Below are 20,479 nucleotides of genomic sequence, written 5' to 3' on the forward strand. Positions count from 1 at the left end.
CAATTCCCCCTACCAACTTTTGCTTATTTTGCTGGCAATAAGAAATATCTTACTGTTAATTATTGGCTTTGATAGAAGAGCTACTGCATACACAATATTAAAACAAACATAACAGTATTAAACAGACATAACAAATAGGGATATAAAATCAGTTTAATTGGTTAACCAGTTAAACATCACATTTAACTGCTAACTTATTAAAGGGAGGGGGAGCAGCTCCAGCCCCGCCAATGAGGTGGGGCTGGAGCAGCCCCCCAGCAGAGGCAGGGGGGCTCGAGCCTGGCCCTGTCTGCTGCAGGCCCAGGCACATCGTTGACTGGGGCTGCTCCAGACAACCAAAGCAGCCCCTGTCCACAGCCCCTATCAGTTAATGTTAACCAGAACTGGTAAGCATCATCCATTAATGTGATACTAGCAGTTAACAGGTTAACTTTTCATATCCCTACTAACAAGTGCAGTTTGGGGTAATGAGATTATCTGTCAGGGATGGTGTAGACGGAGCTTGGTCCTGCCTTGAGGGGGGAGGCTGGACTCGATGACCTCTCGAGGTCCCGTCCAGTCCTATGATTCTATGATTCTTTTCTTGAATATTAATCTAGAGTAACTCCATGGGTTAAGTACATCCAAACAACCTTCAGGTCCCCAAGAGGGTATTCTCTCTGCTTGTACCATCGATAAGGACTGATCCAGAGGAATGCCAAATACCACCAAAACCAATTAAAGTGTCAGGTGCTCAGCCTCTCAGGATGAGGCCCTTGGCAAATATGGAAAATAGGAGTTAAAGCAGAAACCTGATTGTAAACTATGGAGCAGCTACTGAGCAAGACCACAAACAATAGATGAAAGAAATACTGGCCCCCATTACTCACATTTGTGGAATACAAATAACTGGGGAAAAAGTACTTACCCCCAAAATCAGATACATATCTATCAAATGCAGGTGCAATTCTAAAAATAGGTCCAGTTCAGGCTGGCTTGAAAACTAGTCCTTGACAGTAGAAAAGTGTCTTGACAAATATCAAACACAGGTATCAGCAACTGCTGATTTTGTGTGGCCCACTGTTTGTTTACACTACAAAACCCACATCAGCACAGCTATGCTGGTTGACCCCCCTAATGTAGACTCAGCATACACTAATAGGAGGAGATCAAGCAATGTGGGAACAACACTTCCCTGACTGAGGCTGGTTATATAAACAAGCCCTCTTCTGTCAGCACAGCTGCTTCTACCATGGGGATTGTGTGGGGGGTTGTTTCTTTCACACTCCTGATCAAAATAGTTATGTCAGTAAAAAATTGTAAGTGTAGGCTAGACTGAAGAAGGAGTAAGCCAGTTCAGCTTTTGGATGGAGAAACTTCCAAGGATCACTTATGTAGTGTTAGCGATTCTGTGGGGTTATTTTCATACATTAGTGCTGTGTGTACATTGTACTTCAGAGACAACCAAACCCAAGTCCTTCCTCTGAAGAGTCTGTAGTAGGCATTGAGGAATTTACAGACAATTCTGAGAAAAATATTGTATAACTAGCCAATTAGTTCTGCTCCCCCCCCAGCCAGCACCGCTCCTCTTCCGGCCGGTCCCTCCCCCCTCCCACCCCCAATCAAGGGTGTCTGGGTTTTTTTACACCCTACCCCAGTGACGTACACAACCGAGGGCGGGGCCACGTACGTCACCGCCCTGCTCCCTCCCGCCGTGGCACTCGGCTGAGTGCTGAGCCACTCAGCTGGGTGCTGCATAGGGAGCGCAGACCCCAAACGGCCGCTTGCTGCCACTTGTTCCCCCACTGCGGCCCAGCTGAGCGGCGCAGCACTCAGCCAAGCGCCACGGCGGAAGGCAAGAGCGCCCTCCAGAGGCGAGTCTGTAACGCTACAGACTCTCAGACATTGGGCTACTATATATATGATTATACCAGCATAACAGTAGGCTTTACAGTACCGCTGTAAGCATGGTGCCATCTCTTAGACCATGTCATCACTAAATGGAAGATCAGTTATGCTGCAATCTATCTTCTGGAGTTTGATTTAGTAAGTCTTGCTAAATTGAACTCAGAAGGCACCAGTGGCTGGTACTCCTGCTTCCGTGAGGAGTAAGGGAAGCTGATGGGAGCATTTGCCTCTATCAGCCTCCCGCTGTGGGGATGGCAGGGAAAGCGGGGAAACTCAAAACAAGGTATGTCAGCTCCAGCTTCATAATTCATGGAGCTGGAGTTGTGTATCTTGATTTAACCTTCCCTTTTAGTGTAGACCTAGCCTTAGGGATATCGTAAAATCAATATCTTAACTACTTATGGTCTCTAAATGCCTGATGGTGAGATATAAAGGTGGCAATTTCAAATCTGGCCAAATTTTTCCCTTATAGTTATGTTCTGCCTTCCTAAACCTTTTTGGAGGCAAATCTCCTTTCTTAAGATGTGTAGTGTTCCTGTGCATTGTTAAACTACATTTTGGGTTATCCCTGAGTTAGTCAAGGACCAGTTGATCGTTTGGGAAGACAGGTTGCTACTGAGATTAATACGGTGAGTATATTGGCAGAGAAGCTGGTTAGTCACTGTATATTTCAGTGTGCACTGCACTATACTGCTCAATAGAGTATTCATTCTATTTGTGTTCATGTGAACTAATTTCTTCCATGTGTAAATACAGTTCCATAATTTTACAATTAGTAAAAAGGGCAAGTGCTCATCAGCTGCAGGTTCATCAATAATAAGAGAGTATACGTACGAGATGCATATATGTGTCGGTCTAACTTGACTGTGTATTTCAGAGTATTGCACCAGATAGTTCATAAAAATGCTCGTGATTATTACAAATAAAAAATAATTTGAAATGTTTGTTGATGGCAGCTTTATATGCAAGACAAATATGCTCAGTCTTCTAAATCCAGCTGGAACAAGGTTTTCATTTTTCTTGTTTTTATAACAAATGTCATTTATTACAAGTGCTCTCTTACTAAGGCAGCTGTTGGCAGCAAGCTGTGAAATCAAAGTTGGGTTTGTTTCAACCAAGAGCCAAGATACAATATGCTATTTTTCAGACAGAAGTTTTTCTTGTAGGTATGCAGTCTATGCTCAGTAATTAATAAGTAGTCAATCAATTCTATTAACTCATCTTAAAGAAGACTTGTCACATGAACAAACCAATTAAAATGTACCTCCCAAAATGTACAGACAAGGAAAACAAATTTAGGGATGGCTGTAAACTACATTTGGTAAAAAGCATAAATAGTCAATATAGTAGTTACTGCAGGAACTTGGGTGGAATTCTAATCCTTGCTCTATTACCGTCCTACTATACAATCTTGGGCAGGTCATTTAAAGTTTAGATTTATTATGGAGAACTGGTCAGCCTTTAGGTTGACTGGCTCGTACACTGCGCCTGGTCCACAAAGCTTTTGGAACCCACTTTACTTACTGAAATTATCAATATTTAAGTCTACTTTACCTCAGAAACCAATACCGTTCCAGTTCAGGCATCAGACCAGTTCTATAGATGATGCTGAGGCTGGATCATGGTCTCTTATTTATTCAGGAGGCCTAATGTCTTGGGAAGAAAACACCCAAACCACACATTTCCCATATATATTAATCAAACTAAATAAGCAACAAGATAAAATACACGTAAACCACTCAAATTAAATGGGTGAATATCAAACTATTCCAATTTCCAGGTTCATAAACCAACAAATCCTTATAAGCTCTATATAATGTGGGAGAGCAGCAGTCTTGTTTAGCTATCAGCATCAAAAATCAATAGGGCACTGTGAAATTCAATTACAATATATTTGTTCAAACCAAATGCCTGATATGAGGAGGATCAAATCACTCCCAGGCTGAATGTAATGTTAAGATCATAGCACCAATGCCAATTAAGGTAGCCTGTCCAACTTAATGTACTGGTTAGGTGAGAGCCAATCGCTTCTTTTCCTAGCCCCCAAAAGATAGGGATTACAATAACATTACCGTACATTTAAGATGACATACCTTGTTACATTTAATATCCAAAATGACAAATATAGGTGAAAACATCATGATTCCTCAGGATTAGACATAAATTCATAACCCATGAATACATGCATGATTTATTTTTTAAGCAAGGTTATTTAACGTAGGGTTATTTTAGGTATTTGAAGAATTATTTTATAGATCCCATTATCAAATGAAGTCTAGCCACACACTCTCCAGCATACACTCTTACTACGAGTCATCTGCTGGGATTAAAAGCAATTACAAGAATGGTGGCGTAGAGCTGTCCCTCTACTGAGAGGCAACAAAAAAACATCGATACTTATACAGAATGCATGGCTCTTGTAGCTTTATTCAGTCTCTTGGTTAGTCAAATGGAGCACTCTTCAAAGTTCGCTGGCGTCCCCCATTGGGGCTTGATAAAGCACTTCTATGACAATGCAGTACCTCCCCCATTTCAGTAATTTCAGGCTTAGTAAATCCATGGATTGAATGCTATTAGGCCTGTTGGCATCTGAGATCCTGGGTAAATCCACAGGTACTCTCAATTATCCTAAAAAGTCCCAACTAAAAATAACTTTAAAAATACCAGGCAAGCAAGAAGATGGAACCAAAATCATTACATCAATTACACATTCAATCAACCATGCCTAGTGAAGGACAATTCCTGTTTTAAAGAAAAGCTGGTAGTTTTCCCTTATATCTTGGTACTCAGGAACTCCTTGAGAAACACTTCTTACATATAAAATCTGGGAGAAAGATTGGAGGCTATAACTCACAGTAAGAAGTCTCTTTTCTAAAAAGGAAAAAAAAATAATCACAATTTTGGGGTTGTTCAGACCCTTCTGCCTTCACTCCTACTATACAGGTTAGATATAAGGCCTAGTTTGTAGCACCTGTCAAGGGCTTTGGGGTCTTTGAGTTAAAGACGTATACAAGTACAGATATTACTCTTATCCAAGATTTTTCCTTGAAGATATGACATGGACAGTGTGCAAACATGGCTGCCACTCGGGGCTCCATACTCCATTCAGCAGCTCCGCTGCCACCAGTGGCTCTCCCCACTGGTCCCCACTGCCGTTAGGGGCTCCATGCTTTTGCCAGGTGGCTCTGTTTCCACTAAGGACTCCGTTCTCTCAACCCCCAGGTCTCACAACACTCTTGGCCTCACTGAGTCAACCTGATGATGCTGGACCAGGGGTATTTCCAGACTAGGGAAGTCCGGATTATGGAGATTCAACCTGTACTTACCTAACTGTGTTACAAAATGAGAATTTCTGAGCCTGATCACAGGTAAGGGAAGCTATCTGAAAACGTTTCACACAGGCTAAGACCCAAATATTTATCTCCTTAATTTCTGATTTGTGGATCATAACAATAAGTCTGGTAAGTGATCTATATTCTTGAATAATTTGGAGATCTGTAAGGAACTGGATACAGTTCCAGGTCCTCATGTGCAACTGGCACGCATTGAACTTTAAGAACATGCACCTTGAGTATTAAATAAAACTACTAAGTTCCCCATGACTGCAGAAGCAGCACTTCATTCTCGTTACACTCCCTAAGTGATTTTTCCCCCCATAAGCTTCAGAGGGGCAGCCAAGTTAGTCTGTAACTGGAATAACTTAAAAAACACAATGAATAGTTTATCAGCTCCTTAAAAGACTAACAGAACATGTAGATGGTATCATGAGTTTTCATGGGTATAACCCACTTTTTCAGATGACTGGAGTATTAGAAGTCCAGATCCAGGAATAAACAAGGGAAAGAGGGAAGGAAAGGAGGGGAGAAAAGGAGAAGAAAAAAAGAGAGAAAAAAAATTGCAAATTGTTCTTATCAGCCTGTTGGAACTTGAACAATCTAATTCACTATTTTTTTTTCTATTTTTTTCCTTTTCTCCCCTCCTTCCCTTATTTATTCTTGGATCTGGACTTTTAATACTCCAGTCTTCTGAAGAAGTGGGTTGAACCTACGAAAGCTCATGATACTATCTACAAGTTTTGTTAGTCTTTAAGGCTATGTCTAGACTGCAGGCTTCTTTCGAAAGAGGCTCTTTCGAAAGATGCTTTCGAAAGAGCCTCTTTCAAAAGATCGCGTCTAGACTGCAGGCGGATCTTTCGAAAGAGAAATCCGCTTTTTCGAAAGAGAGCACCTAGCGAGTCTGGATGCTCTCTTTCGAAGATGGCCTCTTTACATTGAAGAACGCCTTCTTTCGAAAGAGGAACTTTCGAAAGAAGGCGTTCTTCCTCGTGAAATGAGGTTTACCGCCATCGAAAGAAAAGCCGCGTTCTTTCGAAATAATTTCGAAAGAACGCGGCTTGAGTCTGGACGCAGGGGAAGTTTTTTCGGGAAAAGGCTACTTTTCCCGAAAAAACCCCTGAGTCTGGACACGGCCTAAGGTGCTGCTAGACTATTCATCCTTTAAGGGTTTTTTTTCCATAGTGATCCAAATCCTAGCCACCCTTCCTCAGTGAATACATCATAAATTTGAGGAATCTCAAAGAGGGTCATGCTGGTAGACTGAATAATTAGAGGAAGGGATTTGTGTGTGAAGAGTGTGGGAGCAACCTCAGTAGACTGGGCTTTGGACCAATTTTCCACAATGGGAGATGTTGGGTGAAAGGTGGAAGAACACAGATCATGCAGAAACTGGTGGGAATGTCAGCCTGTAGTAAGAGGGAAAGAAATGTGTGTGGCATTAATCCTAGCTAAGGAGGTGCAGTTTATCACCATGTAATAGGATGATTGCCTGAGCAACTCAAGAACATCATCCTTGTCTGTGGGAGAGCAGCAGGGGACAGGAATTTGGGTTGGCAGGATTGTGTGCATTTGAACATTTCCTATAGCTGGTTGTTGCTATTGAAATGCTTTCACTCAAACCCAGGAGGAAAGCATGTAGATAGATATTTGGGGAAGAGGAAAAGGCCAAAAATTTTAAACATGTCTGTACAGCACCTGGAACATTACATCATAATTTACACTTACAGCTCTGTTGTCAGCTATTGGTGAGCTGCTTAATGAGCCGTCTCTCAAGTAAACCCTATTACCCCTACTAGGAGTTAAAAAATGCTGCTCTTTATACTAGGACCTCTGTGGCATATTCCACAAACTTCTTACTCACACAGCAGTCATTGATACTAACGCTAATTGCCTTGTTCAGAAGTGAATGCAGGACACACTCCCTTCACAAGGCAAATCACTTAGGAGAATTCTGCCATGGATGCTGCACACAGGTTTGGTCTTCGTTTTGAAAACAAGGCCCAGTCCCTGGAGACAATTTGAAGTCGACTGGGCAACACACCAGATAATGCTGAAGGGAAGTCATGTTGGTCACATACGGAATCTTTTTAATTTCTACATTCTATATAAAGCTGGTGGAAAAAATTGGAGCAGGAGAATTCTTCCCTGTTTTAGGAAAAGTATCTTCCCTTTCCCTCCCTTCCCCCCAGTTCTACCAGCTTGAGTTCTATAATTATTTGACAAATGGGAGCTTCTGCATCAGGGAGAAAAGTGACTGTACAGGTAACTGGGAATCCCCAGCATTAAAACATCCACATATATACTTCTGCAGCATCTTTTAAAATTAACCAAGAACAACTGACTGAGGCTACGCATTCCACCTAGGATGCTTAATGGGTAATGCTAAACAGTACACAGGAAGCAGCCTCCAGAGGCTTCTCCAGCATTCCCAGGGTCCTGCACTGGCTGGAAGCAGCCAGGTTGGAGCAGCTGCTACCTGCAATGGGCAGAGGCCAAGCAGCCCAGCTGGGCTGAAGACATCCCCTGCCTGCCCCTGTTTGATCAGTTAAACAGTTAAACTTAGTTCCACCACTGCATCTAAGTGTGCATGACCATCTTTCTGTAAATCACACAAACAGCACTCTGGGATGAATTCAGAACCCTTTGAGAAGGTTTGGAGATTTAAGAACTGCTACACCTTAATCAGACTTCCTTCACATTTCAGAGAAGAGGAAAAATAATGTAACTTACATAGTTTCCTTTATGAAATACTTTGAAATGGGATGTGCTCCGGATTATAGTCAAACTTAACAAAATCCTGATTTTTTTTATATGAAAAAGATTTCATTCACTCATTTTTTTCCCCCACAGTGTTATGACTGGCGAGTTGTAGAGTTTCAAGAGGAAAATGTGTCGAAGTCATCACTTTCTTTCCAACAATTTGCTGTTGGATTATATTTCTCCCTCTTCCAAATGACCACGAAATGCAGAAGACTTCACATTTGTCTCCTGTGAGACGTTTAGGACTAGATTAGCAACTCTATCTAGCAGAATATTGCAGTGTGCAATATACAACAGTAGAGCCAAAAATTTACATCAATACACTGTCATAACACATTTTACTTTCTTTACTTCACTGTACATTCTATTTTGAGATCACAAGTAGTGAATACTGCAAAATCCTGAATGTTGCTGGTTCTACTATATCAGATCATTATTCTATTCTGTTATAGCCAATGGTCAGTGAGCAGGACTGTAATGAGCCTGGAACAGCAACATAGCCGCCTGCTAACCCAGAAGAGGAAGCACTCTCTAAAACCCCTTGGCAGGTGGGTCCAGCCTCACCTAGTGCTGCCCACAGGAAGCCAGAGGGCAGGTCTAGGACTATAAGAGCTACGGGCTCAGTCAGAGCTGGGCAGCTGACCCGAACAGATGCCTGGTCCTGGCTCCTGCAGCAAAGGGCTCAGCTGCACTGCCCCGGCCGGAGGACTGGGTTGGGCCACCAGGAGCCCTGGCCTGCTGAGACACCAGCCGCTGCCTGAACCCATGTCGAACCGTCCAGGACCCTTGCTGAGCACAGATGACTGGGCTGGCCCACCTGGACCCCTGCAGGAGCTGGAGCCCATGGATACCCTGCCAGCCCCTCTGTTGCCTGTGGACCCCCTGGAGCAGTGCCAGAGTCTGGTAGGCCCACAGGGTAGGGTTGCCAGATGGTTGAAACAAAAATACTGAACCCCCTCCTCCCCCCCAAAAAGGGAAAAAATTCTGCTGAAGGGGAAAAAAAAGGGGGAGGGGGGAGAGACCAAAGTTGTTGAACAAAGGAAAGGGGAAAAAAAGGACTCCAAGTAAGCCAAAATAAATATTAAAACAGCATTAAAACCATGTCCACTTTAAGAGTTAGTGCAGGAATAGGAACAGGGGAGCGGTTGAGCATTAAGACCCAGGGGAAAGCATTGCTTCCCCTAGGTCTTTTGGCCTGCAGCCATTTTGTGCCTGCAGCCTTGGGGAACCAGGTAAGCATGGGGGCTGGGGTCGGGGGGCTGCGGGTGTTGGGGGCCAGAGGGGAGGCTCGGGGGGCAGGAGAGGCAGGGCGCTGAGTGTTTGTAGGGTTGCCAGGTGCCTGGCATTTTCGCCTCCTGGCTGGTGTCCGGTATTCTTTGAATTTGTTTTAACCGGACAGGAACTGTGAATACCGGACACCTGACAAACCTACCACAGGGGGGAATGTGGAAGCGGCCCGGGGATAGCCGAGCGTGGGGAGACTGAGGAGATGAAGGTCAGGTGGGCAGCAAGTTGTGGCCTGGACCCCTGCTGACCCTCGACCTACTCGGTGTGTAACGGCCCGGATCCCCGCCGACCTAGTGGCTGCAAGGCCGCCACTATCAGGGCCTTGGGCCAGGACGCAGTGGAGTGGGTGGGCCTGCATTCATCCCTTCCCCACCCGACACCCCTACCTTTGGGTGGCAGGTTCCCCCCTGTGTGGCCAAACCCCTGCGCTTGTCAGCTCTCCAGGAACCTGGATAGAACTTTAAACTATTGTTCCCCCTTGCCCGCAGCCCTGGGCCTTCGACTGTAAACCTTGAACTATTTGTGTACCCTCCCAGTGCCCTGATCCTGGACTGGGCCGAGGCATGCCTCGGACTGGTGGGCATTCTAGGGAGTCAGCAGTGTCATTCCCCTCCCGCTGACTGAGGATCCTTTACAATGACCTTTCAAGAATTCAAGCAGAATCTTGTGTCAAAAAGACAACACTGCACTATTATACTTCTGACCATGCACAAACACTGAGTAGCTAGTCATGAGGCAAAAGGATTACCCCTACAACCCATCACTTCCTGCCACTTGGCAGGTTCAGGCTACCCTGGATCAGGCCTGAAATACTTGTGTGATCTTACCTCTTAGTCCTGGTCTACACAAGGACTTTATTTCAAAATAACCCTGCCACGGACTAAGTTATAAGTGGAGCATCCATGCTACCAAGCCCATTATATTGAAGTAACAGGCTGCAGAATTCAAAATCTTACTCCTGATGAAAAGCAGAAGTACACACTAATTCTAGAATAGTTATTTTGAAATAATAGTAGTAAGGATGCTCCAGTACCACTATTTCGAAATAATTACTCCCCAGAGTAATTCAAACTAAATTACTCCCTAGTGCTTCCTGGGGCTCTGAGTCCAAGGTAGTGTGTTCATATTGACAGAGCCTGCCTCGGACTAATTTTGAGGCTTCCCCGTAGTGTAGACTCTCTAGTTAGAATTTATTAAAGGTGTTATGAAGTAAAATGTAGTAATTTTGAAATACTTTCCTAGTGTAGACATGGCCTTAGGGTTTCAGCTATCAATAGGTGTAAGTATATTCTCTGCCTAATATTTATTAAATCACAGTAAAAATCTCTTGCCAACACCTTTGTAATACTGGGTCTAAAATTTAAAAATCTTCAGTTGCAAAAGACACTGAATCAATGTTTTTGTTACCAACATAAATCTGCAGAATAGCTGATGTTTGGTTTCCTTGTAGAACATGCAGTTTTGAGGAGGGCGGAGAATCAAGCTGAGTGTTGAGGCAGATCAGAATCCTCTCTCTCTCTCAAGTGGTATCAGGTGGCTTCCTTCCTAGAACACCATTTATTTCATTGAAATTTGGAAGTGGAACGCTTCTTGGTTATTCTGCTGGTGGCTTAGCCTTTTGAAATCTTCCTTCGTGCGGGGTATAGCGGTTTCAAGCTGTTTGTTTCTCTTCTTTGCAAGTGTCTGCAATGGAAAATTACACTTTGTCTTCTTTCGATAAACTTCTCCTAGAACTGACATCTCTGCATTGGTCACCAAGGAACCCCTGGATACTGGTGAGAAATTAGTCACTGACTGAAAAATATTTTCTTCCCATTCCATACCAGGTGGAAGATATTAACATAGCCACAGGCTCTTCTCTCCTTCTGATAATGATAAAAATATCTGTGGGAAAATTCCTTCTAAGTTTCAAGCTTTGCTACCGCTACATCACCATAAAAATAAAAGCTACAATTGTCTGGATAAGAGAATTGACACCATTATTTGTGATTAAATGCGATCAGGGAAGACACTTCAACAAACAATAAAATGTGGGGTACAACTCTCAATTTTGCCTTTTCAACAGACAGGCCAAACTTTAAAATGCATGTTGTCAACTTGGAGAAGGAAAATGGGGGACAAGTTTCTGCACTACCACTGAAAAGCTGGCCAAAAAAACCCCGTTTTCTCCTTTTCCTTCAGTTTACTTAGCGTGTGCCAGCATTTTGTGGACAGTCAATTTCACTATTTCATCAAAATAGCTTCTTCCATGCTGAAAATAGCCTTAAAGCAGCAGCAGTAAAGCAGGAAAAGCCTTATACTATTAGGCTACATGTAGACTACAAGCCTCTTTTGAAAGAGAGAGTCTAGACAGCAACTAGTATTTTTGAAAGAGACGCTTTTTCGAAAGAGCACCCAGGCAATCTGGATGATCTCTTTTGAAAAAGCACTGTTTGCGTTCAATAACACCTATTTTCAAAAGAGCACTTTGAAAAAAGGCATTATTCCTCGTAAAATGAGGTTTTCCACGGTTGAAAAATACTGCGTTCTTTCAATTGAATTTTGAAAGAACACGGCAGTAGTTTAGACGCAGGGGAAGTTTTTTCGAAAAAAGGCCACTTTTTTCGCAGAAAAAAAACCCTACAGTCTAGACACACCCTCAAAGAGTGAAATCTTGGCCTTGTTGATTTCAACAGCAACATTTGATTCAATCAATAATGTCGAGTTTTTCTGTTTTTCAAAGTGTGGTCAGAGCATAAAGCATACTTTATCAGAGTGGATATTTCTGAAATTAAAGAGAATGTTTAAATTTTTCTTTGGATATGTAATTTAGTAAGGTATCACTTTTTTATTCAGAATACATTATGTGGAAGTTTATATTTAATTTCTAATATAGTTGGCTTAATGCAGTGGTTTTGCGTCAGCAGACTGTGAAAGTGGTCCATGAAAGGTGGTTGTTGCAATAGAACAGTGGTTTTTGACCTGTGGTCCACAGGTTCCTAGAGTTCACAGACTACGTCTAACACTTCCAAAAGGTTCTGCCCCTTCATTCCAATTTTCTTCTGCATCCGCAAATGTAAAAAAGGTTGAAGATGACGGGCTTAATGCAGCACTTTGCATCAAAGGGTTTCACATACCTTAAAGCTCAGAGTGCCAGCAGCTATACCTATCTCTCATACTGGTAGCAGACACAATGAGTTTAAGTGACTTGCCTAAGGACAAAAAGGGAAATAGGATGAGAACTTTAGTTCCTGGCTCCCAACTTGTGTTTAATCCATGTCTGTCTCTGAACATATTAATATTAAATACAATTGAGAACTAGGTTACATAAAATGGGCAAGGATGCAGAAGAGTAGGTAAAAGCCATTTATTTGATTAAATAACTATTGAGAAAATTATTAGAGGGCTGTACAGCTGGGGAGGAAGGGTACATAAAAAGGAAGCAAACTGATAAGAAAGAAGGAAAAGCACAGGCTAGCAGACATGGGCAATGGGTGAAGGCCTGCCTTCAGGAGGCAAACGCTGACCCCATTCTTTCTGCCCAACCATACTGCCCCTTCCGTGCCCACCAGAGCTTCCATTGTGGCTGCTGGAACTTGCCCTGCACCTCCAACCCCCTCCCTTAGGCTGCTGCCCCTCCCCACCACAGTGCCAGGTAGCTGTGTAGCCCCAGCTCCCTCCCTTCTGGCTCCCAGAGCACCAGGCAGCCCCACAAAGCTCCTCCATCCCACAAACCTCACTCCAATCACCACAGGGCCCCAGCTCTCCCAGAGCAGCTAGAGAGCTGTGCCGCACCCTTCCCAGCTGGCTGGAGCATGGCGGGTGGGGGCCACCCCCGTATTTTTGGAAAGGCAATGCCTTCCCTTGCCTATATTACCCACTGGCCATGCTAGCAGAGTTGGAGGAATGCTATCTAGCACACACATACCTAGCAAGTAACTGACCAAGTTTCTCTCCATTGCTTCAGACTTCAGCTGCACAACATTGACTTTTGCATTTATCATTCTTTCATTCTGATTCAAAGGGGTTGGGGGGCAAGAATTTGTATAGTTGTGCACAATTATTTTTCTGTATTCCATAGCCACCTGCCTTGGAAAAGCTGTGAGGACAAAAGTGCAATTTTAGCACAGATGTAAAACTGAGATGCGGAGCATTTGTGACCATTTAAATTACTAAAGCACTTCTCACAATAGTGGGAGCAACAGCCCCATAATCCTGGCTAAATTCCAGTTCAGATAATTACAGTCTAACTACCCAGCCACAACCCCGATATAGTTCAAGTCGGGTGGTATATTTTTTCACTTCCCAGACTAAAGTAGTGTGAAATGTTGCCATGTGCTATTAAATGGCTGTGTCTATGGCTGAATTACAGTAGTGAGTAAAGTAATCTTGATTATATTGAGTTTAAGTGGACTAGAATCCTTAGGAATGAAATAGTTAAGGAAGCTAATTTACGATACTGCAAGTAGTGCTGCTAAACTTAAGGTACTATCAACCATTTAAATTGTACACTCTGTTTTGCTGGGATTTATAAATTGCTTGTAAAAACGTGATCCACCCAAAGTCTGGAACGAAAGCAGATTTACATACAGCAAATATTTTACACAAGTCAGTTTGTTCTATTAGGCTATTTTTTCCAATCAAAATAGATTATTTTTTTAAAAGGCAAAGAGAAATCAAGTATTACCCAGTGATCAGCCCATAGTGTCCTGGTTGTTTTCAAGAATTACAACCAAAAATTAAAATTCTGAAGGTATTGAACTAAGTGAAATGTCTGAAAAACAGAACAGCAAGTACTTTGAACAAATGATTCTTAGACAGGACATCTCATAATATGTTATGAAGGGCTACATACATTTACATGTCCTTTACTCTGCAGACCTGAACTAGCTTCTTATCCCAGAAAGAACTGAGTTTTTAAATACGTATAGCATCTAAAATACATGTTTACATGTAAAGGTTCATGTGTCTTAGAGCAAGTCATTTTTCCCATTTTCTTAACTAGAAAATGGAATACTCCCTCCCAGGCACACAATTATATTTCTGCATGCAAAAGAATTAAGTCAAAAGTGATGCTTTTCCCTCCCCCCCCCCCCACTGCAGTGGTTTTGCATTGCAGTTGAGGTTATTTATGCTGTCACCAAAGGAGCTATGAGACTTAACAAAAGCCAGCAATGACTAGCTTTGTCGGTAGGTTATGTAAAATGAAGTTTACAGCACTGTGAATAATATGCCCGTTTCTGAGCATTGTGTTTTGCTGACACTCTTTGTAATTTTACACACACACAACTGTTTTGTGCACAAGGACTGCAGCATGAGACTAGAAAGATTTTTTTTTTTTTGCAATGAGTTCAAAATGTTCAAGGATGAGCCAAAAAAGGGCCCAATTGTACTCCGACTAGAGTAAACAACAAAATTCTCCTTCTGTTGTGGGAACAGCATCTGGCCCATATGTCCCCTACATCTGTCCAAACTGAAGTATGGGGGAAGATGCATGTAAAAAATAAATTGTACGCAATAAACATGGACTCTATGCCTAGCTCAGTGCCTTCATGCATTTTAAAGGTGCTTCTGTTTCACGTACTATATATGAGAGTTTGTGTATCTTTTGTGCCTGTTTGTTCAAGAATACCTCCTAAACCGTAAGAGCTAGGACCACCCAACTCAGTAGGCAACTTCCTCTTATCATAACTTAAGCCAAAGTTGATTGTGCCAGGAAAATGGGATATGCCCAGGGACGGACTAAAACCTTTAGAGGCCCTAAGCACTGAAAAGATTATGGAGCCCCCCCATATGTTATTCAAAATAAAAACAATACTATACTGTAAAATCTCTCTCTTTTTTTTGTGCCCCTGCTTTGCTGGTGCCCTAAGCACATGCTTAGTCTGCCTATTGGCTAATCCAGCCCTAGATGTGCCCAGAATGGGATGGTTTCTCATAAAGCCATACACAAAAAAAGAGAGAGACAGAATAACCAGTTAGGTGGAAGGGCCTAGCTGGAGGTGACTCCCCCATCTGGGACTGCCCCAGCCCTGAGCCTCCTACCTCTCCAAGGCATCCTTTAAGAAGGCTGGGGATACTGAAGCTCTTCCCAATCCCCAATTCGTACAGGAACATTATTGGATGTTCTCCCAGAGGAAAGTGCACAGTTTGCTGCTTTCCTCACTCTAGCTGGGGAGCGCAGGGAGCAGATGAACCTGGACTTGCCCCAGCTGGGGGACATGCACCCTTCCCCTAGCTGTGCCCGCTAGAGCTGCAAACGTCATGGAGATGTTGCGCTGAGAGGTCTCTCCCTAGGGCACCCTGAGTACTGAATCCCTCATTTCAGTCCCACCATTTTATTTTCCAAAAAACAAAAATTAATTGAGTTAATTTACCCAAGCGATGTCAGGTAAATCTTCTAGTATATATAATATCATATGCAAAGCAGAGGACCACATAATTGGCTAGATAACTTTGCTCAGTTCTGAATTTAAATCTATTGCCAAATTAGAGGGAAAATAAAATAAAATAAAAAAGACATGTTACATAAAAATGCTGGGCAGAAAAGAGCATTCCAAACTGTTTCACAATCTTGTGGAAACCATTGACCAGTGCATTTGGGTGGTGTAGACACTTGTGAATAAAACATAGGCCCCCATAATTGCTTTGCTTACTCACGCGACGAGGAGTCCTGTGGCACCTTATAGACTAGTAGATTTATCGGAGCATAAGCTCAAAGACCTACTTCATCAGATGCTATGCATCCTCGTCGCTTTTGCAGATTCAAACTAACACAGCTACCCCTCTGATACTTTGCTCACTCAAACAACTAAAAATTACTCCTCCCACCCCCAAAAGCCTGTTCCACTTTCCCCTTGTTGATTTTGTTTCTTGTGGGTGTCTGAGTAATACTAGAGGCATTTCCAGTTTTTAAGGCATTTGCTGAGTTTAAGAAATTCTCCCCCCCCCCCCTCCTCCCTTCCTCTCCCCTCCACTGGTTAACTTCTTTGTGGAGTCTGCTGCATTCAGCAAGAAGTCTTTATGGTATGCTATCGAGAGTTGGCCAGTAACAACTTCACTTTCACTCTCCATTCACTAGGCTGTCCACCCTCTCAAAACTAAGAATGGTCAAAATGTTTACAGTACAAGGCTTCAAGTCAAAACTTGCTATCATGTGTTCTGAAACATCATAAAGAACACTAATTTTCCTACAAGTGTTTGACTCAAAATGGGCAAGCAGTCCTCTGGATCTTAATTATATGGGTTCATATGAGTGCAGAACAGGGAGCCAAGACCTGTCTTTCAGGAATCGCTAGGAGGACTGTGGAATTCTATCCACAGAATGACTTTGCTCTCAGCCAAAATTTATTATAACCAGCTTTGTAATATCCATATTCTTATGCATGGAAAACAATTAAAAATCTTTCACTGTATTCAGTGATTGTGATGTTTCAATGAAGCCAAGTTCACCTCGCATCATTTTCCTCCGTCCTCCCACTTCTCCTCCCAAAAAAACCCCAAACACAAACCAGAAGACAAAAAGCATCTAAAACTGGCATGATGAAGAACTCACTAACTTTCATGCGATGCTCAAGAATAGTAACAGGACACAAAGAAACCTCAGGTTTGTATCCAAATATTTTAGACACCCATTTTCTTAAAGACAAAACAACTATGAATATGCTAGGAATGGACTGTCTTAACACACAAACTGGCTTCCGACCTGTCAGTTCTCCATCTCTCAGTGGAATAGTCATTTCACCTGCTTTTAGAATCCCTAATTTTAATGCTTATCTAATGCTTTCATGGCAATTAGCTCCCATTTTCAGGCAGTATTCTGCTGTGGCATTAAATAAAAACACAACCCCCCAACAAAACACACACTCCACTTCCACCAACATTGGTCAACAAACAGGCATATATTTCACAATGGCTGAGGTCATTCCCTTTTAGCAATTAGAGTTTGTGGGAGAGTATTGTTAGTGGTTTTAAACTTAGGTTTCTGCAATTGCAGTTATGCTTATTTATGCATTTAGAACACATGACCTAATACACTTAGGTTTAACTACTTCACTCTCTAGACATTCTTTCCTGACATTCTTTCCAAATTATAAAAGGATTCCTGGGGTTTTCACTCCTTTGGTAAAGAAAACTGCTGTCCAATAACTTCTTAAAAATACAGACTACAGCAAGGGTATTTATTTTTAAAAATAATGCAGGTGAAAACCATACACAAGACACACACACAGGTATATAAAAATGGCTATCAAAAGTCCACCTTCTCCACCCAATCTGATTGAATCTTTCATATTTCTAGAAAATAAAATAGTAGCAATACTTTGTGATTAGAGAACTGGGATTCTTTTCAGTGCGTACAATAGTTTAAGGAGAGAAATTCAGACTTTCACTTTTTCTGAAACAAATGTTTAAGCCCTTTATATGGTAATTTGTTTAATCTTCAAGGTGCTTTCCAAATTATGGGCCCAATTCTGCAAGCCCTCACGTAGGGAAAACTCCCAGTGAAGTGAGATAAAGTGTTGTTATAACAGACTGCAGGATTTGGACTTATTATTCAGTGTTCTAGTTAATGTCTACAATTGCTTTATAATGTCCTTCCTTCAGTACAAATTAAAATGTCATAGCCCAGTTTGGACCAGACCTTGTCTCACTGCAGTCAAAAGCCAAACTCCCCCAGTAGTAGAGAATTAGGCCTTTTGGCCCCAATTCAACGAAGATAATTCTATAGGATAACCCAGGTTCTCCTTGTAATATTAGGTCCCTTATTAATTCAGGGTTTTTTTTTTAAACCTACCCACATTTAACTGTCATACTTTTACTTCTCATACACTATATAAAATCTTTATTGCCCAGTGATTTTTGAGGTGTGGAGTTTTTGTTATGAAAAATAAAAATGAGCCAGTCTGTTGGTCATAAAGTAATATTTATTAGTCTCTCAATTGCAATCCTCTATTTGTCCTTGCTGAAGAAGAAACATAGAATCTAGGTGGGTTTTTTTTTTTAATTCAAACTAGAAAAAGCCACAAAACATTCCCCTTTCCTCGAAGATAAAAATGTAGATCTTGAGTAGTGCGGGAATTAAGTGACTATTTAAGTGAGAACTGGAAAACAGAGCTTCTAAGGAGTTCCTTTGAATGCTATGTGTATCTTATTATGCATGTGGCCGTGCATTTATTTTAACTGGCACACTGATGAAACATTCAGAAAGACTGATTTGTTTAAGAAATTGTTTGATTCTGCAATTCACTTAATGTACTCTACTATTTCTAAATATTTCAAATCCAGCACACAAGTTTGAGCATGCTTCCAACCCAGCACAAGTATGCCCACCAAGTCCTAAATAACCTTCATAATGAGATTAAAAAAAAGAGATGACTTCTGCTACTTTCCTAAAGTTCCCCTTTATTTACAAACTAGCCGTGTAAGATGAAAATGGAGATAGACAGCAGGTTCACAGAGTACAGAACAATGTGGTATAAGAACAAAAAAGTTTTGTACACATCTCAAGTTTATGGTTCTGTATCTTCACATTTCTGAACGATATCTTGAATTAGTGTTAAACCATTATGGGTGACATGATCAGGTACTACGGGCACCTCACCCAAACCTTTTCTATTCTCAATTTTTAATCCACCTTTCCTAACTAGAGAGACTACCTGAATCACCTATAAAATAAAAACCTAGTTTAACATGTTTCACACTACACTTTACTAGACTTACCCCTTTGTGCAGAGCCTCTGCACATGAATGGAAGAAAAATGTACTAAATATATTACATTCAAATAGTTTACGGTGATAAAGTGGGATGGAAGAGACCAATGAAGATGTCATCTGTATTTCACAGCTCACAAAAAAAGAAAAAATAACCTCTTATGAACTCTGGCATTCCAGCCATGCTATTAAACAGAAATTATTCCTTCTGTGCTAACAAATCATGTACAGCACAGCTCAGTAAAACAGCTGTTAAATAAACTTGTTTATATGCTGCTGCTCTTAGTATTGGGAGTTAAGCAGTTACACATTAGATAATTTAGATGGGAAAGAGATAATCCTGTTAGTGTTTCTCCCCTTTAATTGATGAACTATTAGGCCAAGTATTTTAAAATAAAGCATAAAGATACACAAGTAAAGCCAGAGTATCATACAGTAGATTAATCAGAGGACTGGTCATTTAAAATGAAAGAAGATGCAGTTATGTGTGGCAGCAGACAGAATCTCTTGCCATATTTTAGATTTGATTCTTCTCCCATTCTGCTTTTACATCAATGGAACTTCAATAGAACGATCAAAGAGGAGAATCAGGCCTTTTTTATTAACTGTAGGTCCAATCAGCACAAAATAAATTATTTTGCAACCAGAATAAGGAAAATTTTCCTTTAACATACCAGTGCCATCCGATCTTCTGACAAGCCGAAGTCGCTGCGAGCCCAGAGTAGTGACGCACTCTTGTCACAAACATGTGGCTGCAGTTTTTTGCCAGCTAATTGAGGGATTTATTCTCACCTGTTATTCTCACCCTGATTAACAGGGTGTCTGTTAATCATCATTACACAAGTTAAGATCAATAAATAAAGAAGAAAAGGCATTGTTTTAACTACTATTAAGTTGCCATCACCAATTGTTTTCAGATTGTTACCGTTATTGGCTAAAAGGTCCAAACAAAAAGCATCTGACAGAGAGACCATCCTTGTCATTATGGAGGAGAAAAGGGGATTTTTCTGTTGCCTGTTCAGGGTTTGCTTAGCTCTAAATCCTATTCTTACTGCTCCCCCTAGTAAGCGAAGAGATTTGTTTGATTAACCCAATCACTACTTTTTTAAAAACACATTTTAAAACAAAAACACTGAATAATTCTCCATCTAATTTTTTTTAGGGTATGCATATGATGGTTTCACAGATCTAATTTTTAGTTTCAGATATTATGTATATTTAGCAGATGTTCCGCTCTGTTGTATTTTTTTCTGTTTTTGTTGTAGAGAAATTTAATGAGAAGGTACCAGATTAACAACCCTGAGACTGACATCCACAGTTTATCCATAAAAGATAGGCAACGGCAATACAACTACACAGGCTACCTGACCCACAGGGAACATTAATTTGACTATCATATTTGAAAACAAGATTCATTGATTAGGTCATACACATTATGAACAAAATTTGAATTTGCAATTGGATTTACTGTTAAGAACAAATGGTTAAATTAAATCGGGCAACATTAATTGCAAACTATT

The 20,479-nt window shown here is 41.4% G+C and overlaps 1 protein-coding gene across 5 annotated transcripts in view; it reads right to left on the minus strand.

The window, feature by feature from the left end:
• The window catches only part of EYA2 (EYA transcriptional coactivator and phosphatase 2), a 171,919-nt gene that overhangs the window by 147,694 nt on the left and 3,746 nt on the right, over positions 1-20,479 (minus strand). The gene's annotated exons all lie outside the window — the stretch shown is intronic.

The sequence above is a fragment of the Pelodiscus sinensis genome, chromosome 17, assembly GCF_052426305.1.
Source record: "Pelodiscus sinensis isolate ZL-2025 chromosome 17, ASM5242630v1, whole genome shotgun sequence".
NCBI lineage: Eukaryota > Metazoa > Chordata > Testudines > Trionychidae > Pelodiscus > Pelodiscus sinensis.